Genomic DNA, 20,481 nt, shown 5'->3' with positions numbered 1-20,481 from the left:
ATACTTGACCCGACCCGGCATGGTCCATTTGGGTTACATTTCATCCAAACTATTTATGGATAATTTTATGAGAGTTATACACATATGATTATTAATATATTATAAGTTATAATATATTAATATGAAGTCATGTTATTTAATTAGTCTTAGTCTTAGATTAATTATGAATTAATTTAGAGATTAAAAGGAAGACTAATTAGATTGTGGGCTATTGGTTTTATATAGTGTGGGCTAACGCTCATTTGTTAAAGGGCTAGGCTTGTATGGAAGTCCATGGATGATCCATGGAGCTTTTAATGCATGGATCCTTGGAAAAGGAAAGGTCATGGGTTATTAGGGTTTCACCCTAATCATGTACACTATATAAGCATGCTTATGTTGCATGAAATAGCCACTAGTGGCACTAGTTATGTGAGACTTTGTGTGTGGCCGATTTTATAAGTGTGTATACACTCTCTCAAAGTTTTCCAAGAGTTTGTGGTGATTTGTGATTCCATTTGAGGCATTCACACTATTGGTGCTTGGCCCTCAAACTCCTTAGGAATCAAACTCATCATCAGAAGGTATGTAATCTCATCTAATTCTTTTATGTTTAAAAGTACCCCATGCCATGTTAGATAGGTTATGAACCTTGGAAATTATTATTTTGCATGTATTTAGACAAACATAGATCCAAGGTTTATTAGGGTTGCATGCACACTTAGGAAGTGTTAGATTGCTCAAAACCCAACAATGGTGTCAGAGCCTAGGTTTGCTTGTTTGAATACTTGATGCAAATTGCTGAAAATCGAAGATTTTATGCTGTCTGCATAGCTGACTCACCGAGTCCATGAAGGGACTCGACGAGTCCAAGTCAACACTCATCCAACTCGGCGAGTTGGTTCATGCACTCGACGAGTTGGACCCCCAGACAGCATATCTTCGAGTTTTGGTGCTGGAATTGGTCTAGAATCATTACCTTAAACTGTTTGGGACTTATAAAACCTGTTTTTGATGTGGTAATGATGATGGTGGACCAATTTCAAAGTTATAATCAAAATTTCAATTTTATATGTGTTCATATGATTCTTGAAATTGTTGATGTGGATGTTCATGTTCATATGAGTTTTGTTAGATCATAGGAATTATTTGCAAATTGGTTGTTAGTTAATTCTTGATCTTAATGTGTTTTAATGGAATTCTTAATTTGTCCTCAAGTTATGGAATTCCAAGAGGTTTTCTTTTAAATGTTTTTTTAAGAAGTTGTAGGTTACATTTTCTTGAAGAGTTTTTCCCATAAATGCTTTTATGGACTCCATAACTTGTCCTCAAGTTATGGATTTCCAAGAGACTCTTCATCAAAAGCTTTAAAACACTTAATTAAAACTCATAAGTTATGTATATCCAAAAGTTTATGAATTGTTCAAAACTTGCCCTCAAGTTTTGGTATTTGTAAAGTCTCACACAAACTTTAATTTCATACCCTAGAAGTTTTAAAAGTTAAAATTCTACCATTATACTATTATAAGTTTAATGGTTAATTATTATATATATGTATAAGAACAAGTCGTTTTACCGTTAGTAGGCCTCATTCACGAAGCCGGTCTATAAGGTGGGTATAAGGTTGTTGCCTATAAAATGGCGACTTAATGTGTGTCCACTCTCACCCACCGCTTGCTTGACTGGTGGAGGGTCGTTAGCCGAACGGGTAGGACAATGACTTTAAATTCTCATTAAAAGTATAATGATTATTATAAAGTAACTAAATGTTTTATTTAATTCCCAATCTTAGTTACTTTAGGAAAAATGTGAATTTGGTGCTAGCCCATGGAATTCATACTTTGTACCTTACCAAGTCGTTGGTGGAGCGTGTGTGGTTAACCGGCACACAAACTTGGACTAGTAAGGATCACGAAGGGTGACTTAATGTTTGTCATAGATCAATGGAGCGTGTGTGGTTAACCGGCACATTGATTGGGTGATAATATTAAGGGTACCAAGTGAATTGGTATGGTTATTCACACCTTGTTTTGTGATCCTCGGCATCCCAGTCATAAAATTTGAGAGGGCACACTCAAGATTGAAACATGCCATTGAAAAGTTCAATGAATTTCAAAAGATCTAGGAATTTCAAATCCAATTAAAACCTAATAAATTATTTCGTTTTTCATGGTGGAAATTGGTGAATCGTCATTCGCCTACCTTCAAATATTTTATAGCATGGATTACGGCATCCCTCTTCCAAATTATAAAATATTGTGTTGGGTCCTAGCCTTAATATTTCATATTGGGTGTTATATTAAGGACTTTGAATCAACTAACTTGATTTTCTCCCATTATAGATGTCTGATTCAGACAACTATGATCTTCCCAAATCTCTTGAAGATGGTGTCCCTCAACATCATGCTTCACTTCCTCCACCTCCTCCAATTATTCTCCCTCACCCACAAATTCTTGAAAAGTTTAAAGTCACTCAATCCCTGTTGGCAAGCATAGTCTATGTGTGCTCACATCTTGGAGATAAAGTCACATATTGACAAGTCAGGAGAGTTAGGTGTCAAAGTCTCGTGAAAGTTGGATGTTCAATCACTTTCTTAATAACATAGTGAGTCTCTTTGGGACTACTGTGAGTCAGACTATGACATGACCCTTAATAATGTTATCTATTTGCTTAGTGTTGTGGAATCAGCAATGATTTGGAACACCAGTAAAGCAAATTTGATTAAAAGAACAACTTCCTAAGTCTTAAATGGACATTGACAATGATAGCATTGGATATCTAGAAAAGCATTTCTCTTCCCAATGGAAAAGGATCGGCCATAGTCAACTTGGTTGACCAAATGGTAAAGAGAAAGGCTAAGTCTGAGATAGTCTCATGTGCCATTACCAAAGGGTCCATGTGTTTTGTTGCCAAAGGAAGGGGCATTGGTTGCGAAGCTGCCCTATTCACCTGAAAGGGCATAAGGTTGATCAAGTCAAGAGGTTTGACTCTACTTCGGGTAAAGTCCACTGTTTAACTCTATTAACTTCCTATTTGGAGATTCTTATTACATAATGTGAATGGGTCACATGCTGATGTTTTTTAAGAATCAAAGAAAAGATAGGAAGCTTCAAGTATGTATATGTTGATTCTGATTGCAAAGGTGGGTTTCGATTGCATGGTTCGACAATCAGAATTTTGAGTTGTTGCTTAAGAGTTATAATATATTGCTTATGAATAGATAACAAGAAGGTTTTCATGTGGATTGTAAGGATAAGTTTTCCGCAAAGTTTTAAAATAAAAGAAAAAAAGGGTTTTAATTTTATTTATTTTAAAAATATCCTTACAATGGCATATGTGGAAAATTGTTGCTTATATGTTTCCAGTAATAGCAATATTGGAAAGTGGATTTGATTCTTTCATTTGTGGTAGTGTCTGAATTTACCAAATGAAGAAAGTTTTTCATCACCCAAGTTTCAATTGGACAGAAATTTGGAATCATACAAGTTGTATTGTATGATGAATGAGAATTTTCATCTTTGAAAATTAAGACTAATTCTTTGATCACATGTATATGTGAGTCAGTTGAAGGACTAAGGAATTAGGTACATTGGGTGTGCGCTGGTCAAGGTCCACCACAAAGATTGATTTGTCATGATTTACTAAAGATTAGTAAAAATGATTATACTTATGAGGTTAAGTATAATTCTGTAACATTGGAATGGTTACAATGTTTGACAAAACAAATGAGAAGAATCAAATTAGGCAGAAAGATAAAAGTTTCTCAAATCTGAAAGGATGGGAGAGTACTTCAGTATCGTATTTCATGATCATTTTAATGATTATGGAACCATATCACAAATTCATACTCTAAGGATGTCTTAATGCATTGTTATGGCTAAGAAGAGAGGTCATGAATTGTTGGATTGGTTAAAATCAAGAAGATGAGTCATACTTCGTTCCAAAACAATTCTTAGAGTCATACTCCAAGATTGTAACCTTGAGTGACATAAAGGAAGATTTATTAACACTAGTCAAATGTAAGAGTAAAATGTTTTCTACTCTTGTACATTTGAGATTGGTAAGTTGTGATGTCTTGGATGAGACAAAGACCAACTAAGACCAATTGTGTGAAGTGTTAGTCTTGATAAGAATCCACACTATCCCTTCAATATTTGTTTTGTCAAGGAATGGTTCTTGACTGGGGAAACTTATATGTCTAGGGGACAGTGGGAGCCTTAAAGATCCTGAAAGAGTTTCAAGATTTAATCAAGAGTAAAACATGTAATTTATCACTAGCACACGACTTAAGGTTTGCAACCTATCGTGTTGACATAATTCTTATTTCTGTACCTACTTCAAATAAGTTGAATTTGCATGTAAGTTATCAGAGTTCAACTTGGAAGCATTGGTGAGCCTTGTGCTACCAAGGTGACAAGAAACTAAGATTGAACAAGTTTAATCCATGTAAGGCTGAATTTGTCACTAACCTTATCTTGTGATTATAGTTTTGACAAATTCACATGGATAGGAACTCATACACTATAAAATCTAAGTGTCATAAGGTTTCTCTCCGATTCATGAAAATGATGGTGAGGAAACGCTTTCACTAAGTAGATTTTACGTAGATATCAATTGTGTTATTTGCATTTTCAAAAGTCGTTAGTGGAGCGCGTCTGGTTAACCGGCACACAAACATGGACTTATGAGAAATGGAAAATGCCTAAGCAATTAAGACTATGATTACGGTATCCCTTTTCATAGTTCTGAAAATTGTTTAGACACACATGTGAGCTATCTAAGAAAGGGTATATGAATCTAAATTTCAGAAATCCAGCAGATTTCTGGAAATATGTCAGAGCTAGTGGGAGCATAAGTGTTATGCTAATAATCATCATGTTAGTGGGAGCATGATAATTATGATTAGTATTGCAAGCTAGCAATGTTAATTATCGAAAACAAAGTTTCAATTCGTGAAGTTGTAGGGGTTGAAAAGTTGTTTTGCTATAATTAAGGGAGAGGAATTATACTTCATTTCAATTCTAAAGCTTAGATTGAGATTTTAATCATCTTTAGTCAAGGACATATATATGAATTTTATGTCTGAATGGTTCGACTTAAGGAAATTCTATATATATTGCGTTCTCAAAATTCAATTATGACTACGGCATCCCTCTTCATAGTTAAATTTTGAAAACATGGCAAATAAAAAAATATTGTAGCAAAAGACTGGTCTAGTATCATGTCTTTATGTCAAACATCATGAATCGTGTCCCATATGCTTTGGATATAGGATCGATTGCATGTGCTATAATATTCATCTTTTCTAAATTTTCCAAATGCTTAAGGCATTGAGAAGGGAAAAGTCTAGAACTGGATATGACAAAAGTGATTAAGCAATTGTCAAGGACAATCTAAGGTTCGCCAAAGATTGGTTGCTCAGGGAAAGTTGGAAGTATAATGTAAGTTGTCGGAAAGGACCATATTGACATATTCTGAAAAGATGTAACTCTTGTTCGGAAGTGATAGTCAAAATGGGACTATGGAAATGTCTCCATAGGTGGAAGTTATTCAATCTATGTAAGATTAGAAAACCTTAATGCAAGAAGGATGTTCAAAGCAATGTACTTTGAATATGAGACTTCCGTTCCATATAAGTTGACCTTCTTTGGAATACTCTGTAATGACTGGAAACAAGGTTTTGGTGACTTTGTGCATAATCATTACAAGAGGAACACTGCATAAAAGTTTAAAATCTAACAGATTTTTTGGTAAATGATAGGAATTGGGGATTCTCACATTTACAATAAGGATTTGGGATTGTGAAATGAGTATCAATGGAATCATGTTCAATTGATCTACATCACAATGTAAGGATCATAGACAAACATAGTGTGCATACTTGGAGTATGGCATAACTATTGTTTAGAAAAACAAAGTGTACATGCTAGGAGCATGGGACGACTGTTGTTTTTAGTCAAGTCTTAAGTTGATTGTTTGAAACATTATTCAATGAATAATGTGTAATCAATATGGTGATAAATAAAAGGTGGTTCTATTTATATTCAAAAGGGTTCTGAGACCATATTGGATTCGATTATTATTGTGTTTCACTTTTCATGTTGTGACTTCCAAAATAGCTAGGTTATTCTTTCCGAATGACTAAGTTATTTAAACACTCCACAGTCGTTCATATGTTGGAAGTAGGTATGAATCAAGACTGTCATGAATCGAGTTTGTAGATGGCTAAATGGGTTTAGTCATAGAAATGGTTGCTACAACATTCATGAGTGCTCATAAGTTATGAGTATTGGAATAAACCCACACTCACTTGTATCACTTCATGGAATTTATCTCGAGTGATCGTGAGACGGTAATATCATATAAATCTTCAAACCTAGAGATATGAGTTGTTACCTATGAGTTGTGTGTGCATTGATTGCACGTAAACGCATCAGTAACTTGATGTTATAAAACGTGCCTTTGTGTACAATTCAACAAGTAATAGAACAAGCATATGAGTCGAAGTTTATCTGTTCCTTCTAGAAATAGAAGCGATATCTGGGCCCCTCGATGATTTTGTTGTGACCTATGTACCGGCCGGTTAGAACTAAATTGGTGTGTTTGATTAAGTTCTTTGTCAAACAAATCGGAAAAATCGGGAAACAAACTTCTGGACAATAAGTACGACGTTGTTCCATGTATTTGTCCGGCTGATATCATGAGAACAGAGGATTATACGATCACTTATCTAAAATGGCGCTTCATAGTTCAACAGAGTTTTCGAGAGCTACGATTGTTGGTTGGTTCCTGAAGTAACATACGCAAATATAGTTATTAGACTTATCCAAGTGGGAGTCTGTTGGATAAGGTGTCTAAGTCCATAACTTATTTGGTATATACTTGACCCGACCCGGCATGGTCCATTTGGGTACATTTCATCCAAACTATTTATGGATAATTTTATGAGAGTTATACACATATGATTATTAATATATTATAAGTTATAATATATTAATATGAAGTCATGTTATTTAATTAGTCTTAGTCTTAAATTAATTATGAATTAATTTAGAGATTAAAAGGAAGACTAATTAGATTGTGGGCTATTGGTTTTATATAGTGTGGGCTAACACTCATTTGTTAATGGGCTAGGCTTGTATGGAAGTCCATGGATGATCCATGGAGCTTTTAACCCATGGATCCTTGGAAAAGGAAAGGTCATGGGTTATTAGGGTTTCACCCTAATCATGTACACTATGTAAGCATGCTTATGTTGCATGAAATAGCCACTAGTGGCACTAGTTATGTGAGACTTTGTGTGTGGCCGATTTTATAAGTGTGTATACACTCTCTCAAAGTTTTCCAAGAGTTTGTGGTGATTTGTAATTCCATTTGAGGCATTCACACTATTGGTGCTTGGCCCTCAAACTCCTTAGGAATCAAACTCATCATAAAAAGGTATGTAATCTCATCTAGTTCTTTTATGTTTAAAATTACCCCATGCCATGTTAGATAGGTTATGAACCTTGGAAATTATTATTTTTCATGTATTTTGACAAACATAGATCCAAGGTTTATTAGGGTTGCATGCACACTTACGAAGTGTTAGATTGCTCAAAACCCAACAGAACGTGTGTGAGGCCGTCAACCGTTTACAGTTCATTGTTTCCTATATATAGGTGTCAGTCTTGTCAGATAAGTGTGTGCGACATAGAGGAGAGTTCACTGCCAAGTGTGTGTGTTTTAGAATGAGAAAGTGAGAGAACTTGTGTGTGTGTATGAACCTTTTGCAAGTAGCATCATTGCTTATTCATCAATAAATAGAGATTCATCAAATTTTTCTTCTCCTTCTTCTCCGTTTGATCTTGCATCATCCAATTGATTGGAATTCCACACCATCAATTGGATCTGACTGATACATCAAACAAATTTGGGACTTACAATTTTTATAAGAACTTCGATTGTATCAATCATTTTTGCAAGATCTGGAGCATTTTTGCACTTTTTCTTGAAGCATTTTGTGTTTTTTGATAGTTTTTGAAGAAATATTAGGGGTTTTTCTTCAAGTTTCTCATAAAAACGAGTTTTGGATCAAGTTTTGGGCTTAAAAAGGGTGAAAACGATGTTTTCTGATGTAATCTGCGAGGGGTTTGCGGCCAGAAGAAGCGTTTACGGCCGTACTGAAGAAGGGTTCACGGCCAAAAAAGCTTTCACGGACAAAAAGAAGCGTTAACTTCCCGAAGAAGCTTTTGCGGTCCGAAGCTCGTTTACGGGCCACAGGAGTTTGCGGTCCTTGGATAGTTCACGGCCCAGTAGGTGTATGGCCCTCGTGTGTGGTCCTTCGTACGTGTACGGTCCTCGTCTTTTGCTGTCAGCAGACGTGTTTGGCTCGCAGGTTGTCGGTTCCCTCGCGATCAGTAGAAGCAGCGAATATTCAAAAGAAATTGGGGGTGCAAGGTTTCGAACCGGGGTCACACGAATCATCAACAAGCGCCTTAGCAACTCTTCTACCAACCCTCGTGTTATTTTCCTTCCCGATTTAATTCAAAAGGAATTGTTATTTCGGTTCCAGTTTCGAAATTTTAACACTATTAGCCCAAAAAAAATCTATTTTTTTAGTTTTAAAGTTTCATTTTCAACCAAAAGTGTTGAGTTTTAATTTTTTACTTCCTAAATTGACTATTGACCTTAAAAATTGACTTTCACTTTCAAGATGGACCTTTGACTTTAAACTTTGACTTTCGTGTTTAACCTTCAAATTCTTACTTTTAGCTTTTCGGTTTGACTTCTAAGTTTGACTTTTAAGGTTGACTTTTGAGTTTTTAAGTCACGTGGCAATTTGTTTTAAACAATGAGTTCCTCAAACATTCCAGTCAATGAAGTTTCATTTTCTAAATCTTGTGAAGCTACAATTAACTTTCTTCATGAATAAATCAATTTGCTAATAAGGGAAAATGAAGACCTTACATATGAAGGATATACACTTAGGAAAGGTCAAAAACCCTTAAAAGAACAACTAGAGGTTAAAACCAAGGACTTCCGAAAACTTCAAGAAGAATATAGTAATAAATGTGAAAATTACAACTATGTTAAAAGGGAAATGGTCAAATTAACTACCGAGCTTGATGCATTGAAAGTTAAATATAATGATGTTGAATTGAAATATAAGAAATTTGATGTGTCAAGTGAGGTAGTTGCATCTGTGATAGAAAAACAACTGAAGTTCAAAGATAATCAAAGTAAGGGTCTAGGGTATAATAGTGTTCCACCTCCCTTTCATGACAACTATAACCCATCCCTTGAGATCAACGAGGAAGAAATACCTACTTAGTTTAGCTAAAATCCTGCACCAACTTAAGTCAAGACTGAACAATCAGGGCCAACGGAGGGTTTGAGATGAAAGATACTGATGATTCTAGTTCTTGTGTAGGAAAAGTGGTGGAAGATGAGAACAAGTAGAACACTATTGAACAAACCAATGACTCCTTGAACTCTAAATCGGTTGCTTCTAACTCAATTACTTCTGATGAACCTACTATTGATAAATACAGGCCACCAAAACAAGTGAAACAGCCTGCTTGCTGCAAGTGTGATTGTGGGAACAATCAGAGACAAGGCTAGGGCATGCCACCAAGGGTAGGAAGAAAAAATTCCTAAGTGAAGAAAAAGACTTGCTTTCACTGTGGAACCCCTTGTCACACCCCAAAACCGATAACGGCGGAATACGTTTCGGGGTGGAGGACGTCATGTACAGTATCATCACAATTGCATAATAGTAAAAACAAGAAACATACATCCATTGCATTGGATAGAGTTTAATTACAAGTGTGTTTTGTAATGTTCAACAAACATCAAAAGTGAATCAAAAATAAGAGATGGATCTTGTAAGCTCCACCTTCAACAAAAAGCTGCACCTGCAATTGTCTATCTTTGACCTGAGGATACAAGTTATTTTGAAAACGAATATCAGCATAAAGCTCGTGAGTTCATAAGAGTTTAGTGTGAGATTTTGTATAAAAAGCATTAGAACCGATAGTATAAAAAGTTGCATCGTACATACTTAAGTAGTAGAAAAACCTAGAAAATCCTATATTTTCCAGAAATACATTGTGAATGAAAACCTTTAAGAAACATGAAACTTTCATCCTTGTAATCCATTTATTGTAAAAGTATAATATTAAATCTCCAATAAGTAATGCAATATGATAGTTTATGCCCGAAGTCAATAATAGTGGTGCAAACTTCCTTTAGTGTTAGATTCTTGATTACTTCGGGATATTAAATTAACTTTTAGTTAGTAATTTAGTGTGGTTATAGTGCATTTCTTGTACGTTACCAGTAGTGTGGGAAGTAGAGGACCCCCTGAACTTCCCGGTCATGCATAGTGTAGTGAAGTAGTGGCAACCCTGGACCTGTGCGGTTCGGACTGAAGTTAACAGTCGGGATGCAATAGCGTCTGCCCCGTATAGATCTATACATATAGCGTCGTCTTCATGTCAGAAGACTATGGGCGTAGTGCGTAGCGAATAGAGTATCTCGTAGTGGATTAGTGTGTTATCTCATGATTAGTGCTTTCTCTTGTATTATAGTGTAGTAGTCTTTTTGTATAACTCGCATGGTATTTTCTTATTAGTGTATAGTTTCATAATAGAGAGTATTATAGTGTGTAGAGTAGTAGCTATAGTGAATAATAGTGGCCTTAACTATACCTATTATAGTTAACTTAGTGCGTATGATTCTTGTCAGTTTAGCAGTTTGAACATCGAATGAAACAAAAATACTCGTATCCAACACTAATATATATGATATATAACGAAGAAATCAACGACAGTCGGACGGATAACAACTACCCTAAGCCCACAATCAAACAAGAACAGGAAATAAGGCGAGCTATCGGTCCTAAGTCCTTCAAGTCTTACTTATATAAATATATTGGTCTGGTTACATTTTATAAAGAATTTATTTAATGAAAATCTTGTCAAAAGGGAACATTTAGAAAATTGTTCTTTTATCCAAAATAGTTTTGAAAACGAAAATCCTTTTTATAAACATAGTGGTAAATCACATGTGATTTGAACTATGGATAGTGAATCACATGTGATTAATTCCTGTAACATGAATAATTTACTTGTATAAATTTCCATAAACATGTGTAATTGACTTGTATTCCCCCCCCCCCTAAAACATGTAAAACATTTGAAAGGTTCATTGAAGGGGTATGAACTCACCTGAAATCGCGTAAATCGGGTGAATCGGGTAAATCGGGTAAAAGTGTCGATTGAGTGTTTTGTACCAAATAACGACTTGTGCACCTTTTAGGACCCTAATGTCATATGAAATATGTATTTTATAATAAATTAATCATTTTATGCTTTTCATTAAAGTATTTAGGCATTCTAGCATTGATTCGGGGTTTTAGGGCCTAGAAGGGGTTCCCGGGAGTGGTACAAGGCCAGGAGGGGTTTGCAGGGGAGTCCATGAGTTCACTCCCTTGGAGTTTACGGCCCAAAGGCCACTCCTTGGGATTTGACGGACGTAAGCCCCCTAGGCTTGGCCGTAAACTCATGTATTCCTCCAAAATTGCAAGTTAAGGCCTTATTTCACTTCCCAAATTTTCTAGCAAGTGTCTTGGACTAATTTGGAGGGTTAAAACCCACATTTTGCGACATTTTGGGAAGTTTACGGTCCAAACTTGTGCTTGGGCCGTAAACTCCATTTAGTCCCTCAAAATGGACGTTTAAATGGTCCAAAGCACTTCCTTAAGTCTTAGTTAAATTCTAGAAGGCCTTAGGTGGGTTTTTGGGACATTTTGGCATAGAAATTGGGGAGTTTACGGCCCAAGTATAGCCTTGGACGTAAACTCATATTTTTGCTTCAAAATGAGATGCTTAATTGTCACACCCCGAAAACCAAAGGCGGAAACGTTCCCGGGGTTGACTCCATGTTGTGTATCAAATCCAATGTACATAGTAATCACAGTAAACAACCATTACATTACATATATGTGAAAGTTTACATTTGGTTCAAAAGTAAATTGTACAAAAGTTATACATCTATCATATGAACAAAACGAGACGAGTCTTCGGAGCACTCCATCATCACCAAAAGTTATCGTCGGGTACCTGTCTAACTTGGACCTGAGAATACAAGCAGTTTGAAAATCAGCATAAAGCTGGTGAGTTCATAAGCGGTTTTGTTTTGTGAAAATGTATCGATTTCCTTTAGTTTTCCGAAAAGGTTTGATATCCAAGAAAATCCCATATTTTCTTATGTAAAGTAGTTAAGTTATCTTTCGTTACAGTTCTATTACAAGATATAAGTTAACCCCAGGAAAATCCCATATTTTCCTAATTGCAAGATTAATTGAATAACACATAGTATAGTTTAATATACAAAACTATAATTTAGACGAACTGAGTAGAAAGTATTTTGAAAATCTTGGGACTAACATCCCGAACCAGTTATAAGATAATTCGATAAAAACCATGGGATCACTATCCCGAAAGTAGATATAAATAGTTTGATAAACCATGGGATCACTATCCCGAAACTAGATATAAGATAGCTTGATAAAATCATGGGATTATCATCCCGTATAAGATTTAGTTTCAAAACCATGGGATTGCCATCCCGAACGAAATATAGACACAAGATCATGGGATTATCATCCCGAACGAGATATAGACATAAAACCATGGGATTACCATCCCGAACGAGATATAGATTACAAGACCATGGGATTACCATCCCGAACAAGATATAGATTCTAAACAGATCCTATCTGTGAATAAGTTTATATTAATACGTATTGTGAGTCGGGTAACCATACTGATACGACAACGAGACCTCCTTGACGTTAGTCAGACGTCGAATGATATCCAGAATTTGTCACCCTAGGCGTGCCCGCCTAACTGTAGCTAGCCGTTAAGGTGTGGGATTGTCAGTCCCGAATAGATCTATTCACAAATTCCTCGATCTCCCTCCAGGAGACTCTGGTTACACTTCCGGAGAGGATTTACTTGATCATCCATAAAGGGTAGTGACTATCTCACAAGTTAGTATTAAACTATTCACAGGATTCTCATACGATACGAAACATACAAAGATTTCAAGACATGATACAGTGAAAATAGTTACATACAGGAAACTATCTGGCAATACATTCAAATGATACGGAGATAAACTGAATCAGACATAGTTTATCAAATAACTTTATATAGATATCAGTACATGATATAAAGAGAAACATAGAACCCCAAATTATTCCCATAATAATTTGATTTGTTTGGTTATCTTCTTAACTAAAATCCCTTTAGTTGTAATTGATAAATCATTCCTTATGCTCAACATAATACATAAGGAGTAAAAGAAATTATAAGATTGCCAGATATTATCTGAAACACATAATTGTTATGATTTGAAAACAGTTTTGGTTTGCTTGTATTCCCCCCCTGAAAACAGTTAAAAACAGTGAAAAAGGCGTAGGGGTATGAACTCACCGGATGAGAAGTATGACGATTTGGATGCTAAGAGTTGATCCGGGGCTTGTAAATACACGAGGTTCCTAATTATAATGTAAAGATACACATTTGTATCTAATTAGGACTTAGATTGATTGTTGGATGGGGACAATTGCTTCAAGTCGCGAAAACACTCCGATACGAGTGTTTGGAGGGACCCGGGTGGCGTTTAAGGATGTGAAATGACACTAGGGACTTGGGACTTGAGTTTACTCCCCATGAGTAAACTTATACAAGAGTGTTAGGTCCAAAACACCCATTCCCCATGAGTTTACGGCCGTAAACTCATGGTAGGGTGGTTTATGGTGCAAATTTGGGTCATAAATGGATATGGACACTTGGAAATGCTTGGATTAATTTTTCTTAAGGCTTGGATTGAATTAAAAACATCATTTACACTACATAAGGGAGTTTACGGCCTAGGAATGGGTTCTTTGGCCGTAAACTCTCATTTCTTCAAGATTTAGTGTTTTTAAGTTGTTAAAATCAATCACCTGTGATTCTAAAAATTCCCACAAGCCTAGAAATGAGTTTGCAAGTGACATATGAGGGATTTATGGAGTTTACGGCCCATGAAACCCCCTTCATGGCCGTAAACTCTAATATATGGTGCTACAAGGTGTTTCAAGGTCTAAAACTTGCATGAAAGGACTTCTAAAATTCATCTAAGGGCCTTAGGGGTGTTTAGTTTGCATTCTAACACCAAAAATTTTGGAGTTTACGGCCCAAGAACAGGTCTTGGCCGTAAACTCTTAGAAATCCCACAAAAGATGTGTTTAAGGCCTTTAAAGTATTTTTGGTTGGTCCCTTGATTTATTCCAAGGCTTTTGGTGGTGTTGGATGGCTTTCTAACACCTTAGAATTGGATTTATGCCAAGTTTTGGGGAGTTTACGGCCCAAGCATATGCCTTGGCCGTAAACTCATCTAAATCCTCCAAAAATCATGTTTCAAGTGTCCAAATGCTAAAACCAAGGTCCTATAATTCATATCTAAGCCATAGAAGTGATTTGGGAGGGTTTAAGGGCATGAAAAACCCCATTTACATGAGTTTACGGCCTAAGCTTATGCCTTGGCCGTAAACTCCTTCAAAGTCCTCAAAATCAAAGATTTACATGTTCTAAGTCCATATCTTGAAGTCCCTTAGCCATATCTAAAGTCCAAATGAGTCAAGGAAGGAGTTTAAGGGTTAAAAACTCTCTAAAATGGTGTTTACGGCCTAAGCAGCCTCCTGGGCCATAAACTCACATATATTGTCCAATTTTATGATTAAGTGTCTAATTTGGAAGCTAAACATGCTATAGATTAAGGCTAGGAAGGTACCTTAAGGATTTGAAGCCTTAAATTTGAGTTTTGGACACTTAATCTTTGGATTTAGGAGAGAGGTTAGAGAGAGAGTAGAGAGAGAAGGAAAAAGCTTCAAATGAGTGCTTAAACATTTTTATATAGTCCCTAAAACTTGGACACGGTGGAATTCTACCCGATACCGGCCTTAAACGATGCTTTGGGTCGCACCCGATTGAGTTTTCATCACCCGACGAGGATATTTCTAAAACTTAAGAAATAGATGTTTTGGGCTGAATTTATGAGTTCCTAAATGATTTGGACCCTCATTGAATGAAAATAAATATATAATTTTAGATAACTAAGCCCAAAAACGATAACAAGACATTTCGATTTCCGACGAGTTATTCGGGCAGAACGGGTTTTCGGCGATGAACAACTTCGGGTTGTTACATTATCCCCCCGTTAGAGGGAATTTCGTCCCGAAATTCAAAGAATAAGATATAGGTTATGGATTGGAATGAGATACGGATGGATTTGTTGCTTCGGATCATCACTTTCTCAAGTGGAATCAAGTCTCTATTGGGCGTTCTAACGAATTCTCATTATCGAAACATGCCTTGGTTTCGCTTCTTGACTCTCTCTCAATCTAAGATATCAATCTGCTTTCTCGTGGAAGCTCCTACCCTGAATGACTTAGGTTTCCTCAAAGGAATCATTAGGGTTTCGTTGGGCAGACGCTTCTAACGATTTGAGATGTGATGGTCTAGATAGATATTACCAAGCTCTAAGGGTATTCGAAACCTGAAGGTTGCTGAATCGATCTCTACGAAGATCTCGAAAGGTTTGATGTGAGACTAAACTAGATGCTCGAAAGAAACTCCCGGGAATCCTTCGTGATAGACATTTAGAGGGAATAGTTGCTAACTTCCCGTTTCTCAATAATCACAGAAACGAGGGATGCGTGATAATTTACATTGGGAAAACTTTTGAGTTCTAAAGCATAAAATGATACGGAAGTTTGATGCCAAAGATCACGAGAACCGGGTCGAGAAAAAGATCTAACGAGCGGCCCTTTCGAAAGTAAAGATAACAACGCGAACGAAAACTCGGTCATTTCTGGTTAAACATGGCACCAAAGTATTTTCATGGAAAGTTTCCTCCTTTATAGATCGAATGGAATAGAATAGTCCTCCGGACTGAGGATTCAATCTATAGATACGAAGTTAGTGTTCTCTATCTCACTAGTTAGTCGTCTCGACGGTATACATTTCGATTACATGCGAAAGATTGAGTTTAGAATACGTTCGAATAGATAGATAACAGGTTTCCCTTTTTGTACCCAAAATTGAAAAGAGTTGCAAGCATAAGAATTATCAAAGAGAGATATACCTGCGGCAACAGAGGGATTTGTGGTTGTAGCTGTCTTGGGACAATTCCTTTTGAAGTGCCCAGCTTCCCCACAGTTGTAGCAGGCTGGACTGATTCCCGCTTCGGATGATTGGTTTGTTGGCTTGGCTGGTTTTCTGCAGGTTCGCGCAAGATGGCCCTTATTGCCACAGTTGTCGCAGATCCTTTCGCGACATGGTCCAGGAATGCGGTGGTGGTAGTTACACTTACCACACCAAGGAAGGGTACCAGTATATCCACTGGCGGGAGTTTGGGCTGTGGAACCTACAACTGAAACAGCAACAGGGGCAGTAGCAGCATGGACTGCTACCATTTGCTGTTTCTTAGAAGACCCTTGCGTACTCTGGGCCTTACGCTTGTTCCAGGATTTCCTTTTACTTCCGCCTCCACTAGTGACTGGCTCGGGGGTAGTAGCTTCTTCATCAGAGTTGTCTTCGTGATCTATCAGGATTTTCGCAAGACATTTGGCACTGTCATAAGTGTCTGGCTTCGCAGCCAAGACATTTCCCTTTGTTGGCTGGGTCAACCCCCAGATGAATCTCTCTATCTTTTTACTTTCCGGGGTAACCATTCCCGGACAAAGTAGGGCCAGATCGTCGAATCTTGAGGTATAAGCAGCTATGTCGGAACCCTTCATCTTAAGGTTCCAAAGTTCATGTTCTAGTTTCTGAAGTTCGCCCCGAGGGCAATACTCAGCGAGAAGAAGCTCCTTCATAGCTTCCCAACCCATAGCATTGGCTACAGGTAAAGTTAAGGATTTGACTCGGCTATTCCACCAAGTCAGGGCTTTGTCTAGGAAGGTACAGGCGGCAAACTTGACTCTATCAGACTCCGAACAGCAACATATTTCAAAGATTGATTCGATTCTCTCGAACCATCGGGTTAAGGTAATGACACCCCCTGTGCCATCGAAGAATGTCGGTTTTGCGTTCATGAAGTCCTTATAGGAACCCCCTTTTTGGTATCCCTGATTATCATCTGGGTTCTGGGTTCCACCTCCTGAACCCCTCGAGTTCAGTTGAGGTAAGAGAGCTGATATGGTAGCAGAAATGGTTGCTTGAAGTGTTTCCAAATCGATTTGAATAGGAGGTGGTGGCGGAGGAGGATTGCTGTTGTTCGTTGAGATGGGTCTCTTTCTTGGAGGCATCGTGATCTAACAAGATCAGGAAAGAGAGGATCATAAGTCCTCTAAATTGAATCAACAGATATGGGACAGGAGATATCTCATCATGGAAAATATAGCATCATACAAAGCGATAAAGCAGAAAGGAGTTATAAAGATAGAACATTTTATCGCTAGAGGAATGATCAAAGAATAACGCGTATACAAGAAATTCTACAAAGGATCGGCTCGAGAAATACTCCCATAGTATTTCATGGTTCGCTGCAGCGACGATTTGTTGTTTGGGATATTGGGTAAGTTTTAGGTATGCCGCATGCCACAGTCACTCCCAAGCACATGTTGGCCGTGTCTCGAATGAATATAGTTGGCCAGGCTATATTGACCCTAGACACGACTACATAACTGCCCAGGTTTAACCGCAACGTACAACACCCATTTACTTATGTTTTGTTCTACTTAGAGTTACGGATTTCGACGGCTCGGCATACTTAAATACTTTTGAAAATACTTATATATTGTAGGATACTTTTAGTTCAGAGCACTTAGGCCCCTTAATGTTTATAGTCTTATACCATGTAAGGTTTGGTATACTCTGTTCACTATAAACAAGGGCTCTGATACCAATCTGTCACACCCCGAAAACCAAAGGCGGAAACGTTCCCGGGGTTGACTCCATGTTGTGTATCAAATCCAATGTACATAGTAATCACAGTAAACAACCATTACATTACATATATGTGAAAGTTTACATTTGGTTCAAAAGTAAATTGTACAAAAGTTATACATCTATCATATGAACAAAACGAGACGAGTCTTCAGAGCACTCCATCATCACCAAAAGTTATCGTCGGGTACCTGTCTAACTTGGACCTGAGAATACAAGCAGTTTGAAAATCAGCATAAAGCTGGTGAGTTCATAAGCGGTTTTGTTTTGTGAAAATGTATCGATTTCCTTTAGTTTTCCGAAAAGGTTTGATATCCAAGAAAATCCCATATTTTCGTATGTAAAGTGGTTAAGTTATCTTTCGTTACAGTTCTATTACAAGATATAAGTTAACCCCAGGAAAATCCCATATTTTCCTAATTGCAAGATTAATTGAATAACACATAGTATAGTTTAATATACAAAACTATAATTTAGACGAATTGAGTAGAAAGTATTTTGAAAATCTTGGGACTAACATCCCGAACCAGTTATAAGATAATTCGATAAAAACCATGGGATCACTATCCCGAAAGTAGATATAAATAGTTTGATAAACCATGGGATCACTATCCCGAAACTAGATATAAGATAGCTTGATAAAATCATGGGATTATCATCCCGTATAAGATTTAGTTTCAAAACCATGGGATTGCCATCCCGAACGAAATATAGACACAAGATCATGGGATTATCATCCCGAACGAGATATAGACATAAAACCATGGGATTACCATCCCGAACGAGATATAGATTACAAGACCATGGGATTACCATCCCGAACAAGATATAGATTCTAAACAGATCCTATCTGTGAATAAGTTTATATTAATACGTATTGTGAGTCGGGTAACCATACTGATACGACAACGAGACCTCCTTGACGTTAGTCAGACGTCGAATGATATCCAGAATTTGTCACCCTAGGCGTGCCCGCCTAACTGTAGCTAGCCGTTAAGGTGTGGGATTGTCAGTCCCGAATAGATCTATTCACAAATTCCTCGATCTCCCTCCAGGAGACTCTGGTTACACTTCCGGAGAGGATTTACTTGATCATCCATAAAGGGTAGTGACTATCTCACAAGTTAGTATTAAACTATTCACAGGATTCTCATACGATACGAAACATACAAAGATTTCAAGACATGATACAGTGAAAATAGTTACATACAGGAAACTATCTGGCAATACATTCAAATGATACGGAGATAAACTGAATCAGACATAGTTTATCAAATAACTTTATATAGATATCAGTACATGATATAAAGAGAAACATAGAACCCCAAATTATTCCCATAATAATTTGATTTGTTTGGTTATCTTCTTAACTAAAATCCCTTTAGTTGTAATTGATAAATCATTCCTTATGCTCAACATAATACATAAGGAGTAAAAGAAATTATAAGATTGCCAGATATTATCTGAAACACATAATTGTTATGATTTGAAAACAGTTTTGGTTTGCTTGTATTCCCCCCCTGAAAACAGTTAAAAACAGTGAAAAAGGCGTAGGGGTATGAACTCACCGGACGAGAAGTATGACGATTTGGATGCTAAGAGTTGATCCGGGGCTTGTAAATACACGAGGTTCCTAATTATAATGTAAAGATACACATTTGTATCTAATTAGGACTTAGATTGATTGTTGGATGGGGACAATTGCTTCAAGTCGCGAAAACACTCCGATACGAGTGTTTGGAGGGACCCGGGTGGCGTTTAAGGATGTGAAATGACACTAGGGACTTGGGACTTGAGTTTACTCCCCATGAGTAAACTTATACAAGAGTGTTAGGTCCAAAACACCCATTCCCCATGAGTTTACGGCCGTAAACTCATGGTAGGGTGGTTTATGGTGCAAATTTGGGTCATAAATGGATATGGACACTTGGAAATGCTTGGATTAATTTTTCTTAAGGCTTGGATTGAATTAAAAACATCATTTACACTACATAAGGGAGTTTACGGCCTAGGAATGGGTTCTTTGGCCGTAAACTCTCATTTCTTCAAGATTTAGTGTTTTTAAGTTGTTAAAATCAATCACCTGTGATTCTAAAAATTCCCACAAGCCTAGAAATGAGTTTGCAAGTGACATATGAGGGATTTATGGAGTTTACGGCCCATGAAACCCCCTTCATGGCCGTAAACTCTAATATATGGTGCTACAAGGTGTTTCAAGGTCTAAAACTTGCATGAAAGGACTTCTAAAATTCATCTAAGGGCCTTAGGGGTGTTTAGTTTGCATTCTAACACCAAAAATTTTGGAGTTTACGGCCCAAGAACAGGTCTTGGCCGTAAACTCTTAGAAATCCCACAAAAGATGTGTTTAAGGCCTTTAAAGTATTTTTGGTTGGTCCCTTGATTTATTCCAAGGCTTTTGGTGGTGTTGGATGGCTTTCTAACACCTTAGAATTGGATTTATGCCAAGTTTTGGGGAGTTTACGGCCCAAGCATATGCCTTGGCCGTAAACTCATCTAAAT

This window comes from Lactuca sativa, chromosome 3 (genome assembly GCF_002870075.4).
Source record: "Lactuca sativa cultivar Salinas chromosome 3, Lsat_Salinas_v11, whole genome shotgun sequence".
Taxonomy (NCBI): domain Eukaryota; kingdom Viridiplantae; phylum Streptophyta; class Magnoliopsida; order Asterales; family Asteraceae; genus Lactuca; species Lactuca sativa.
This window is presented reverse-complemented; position numbering follows the sequence as displayed.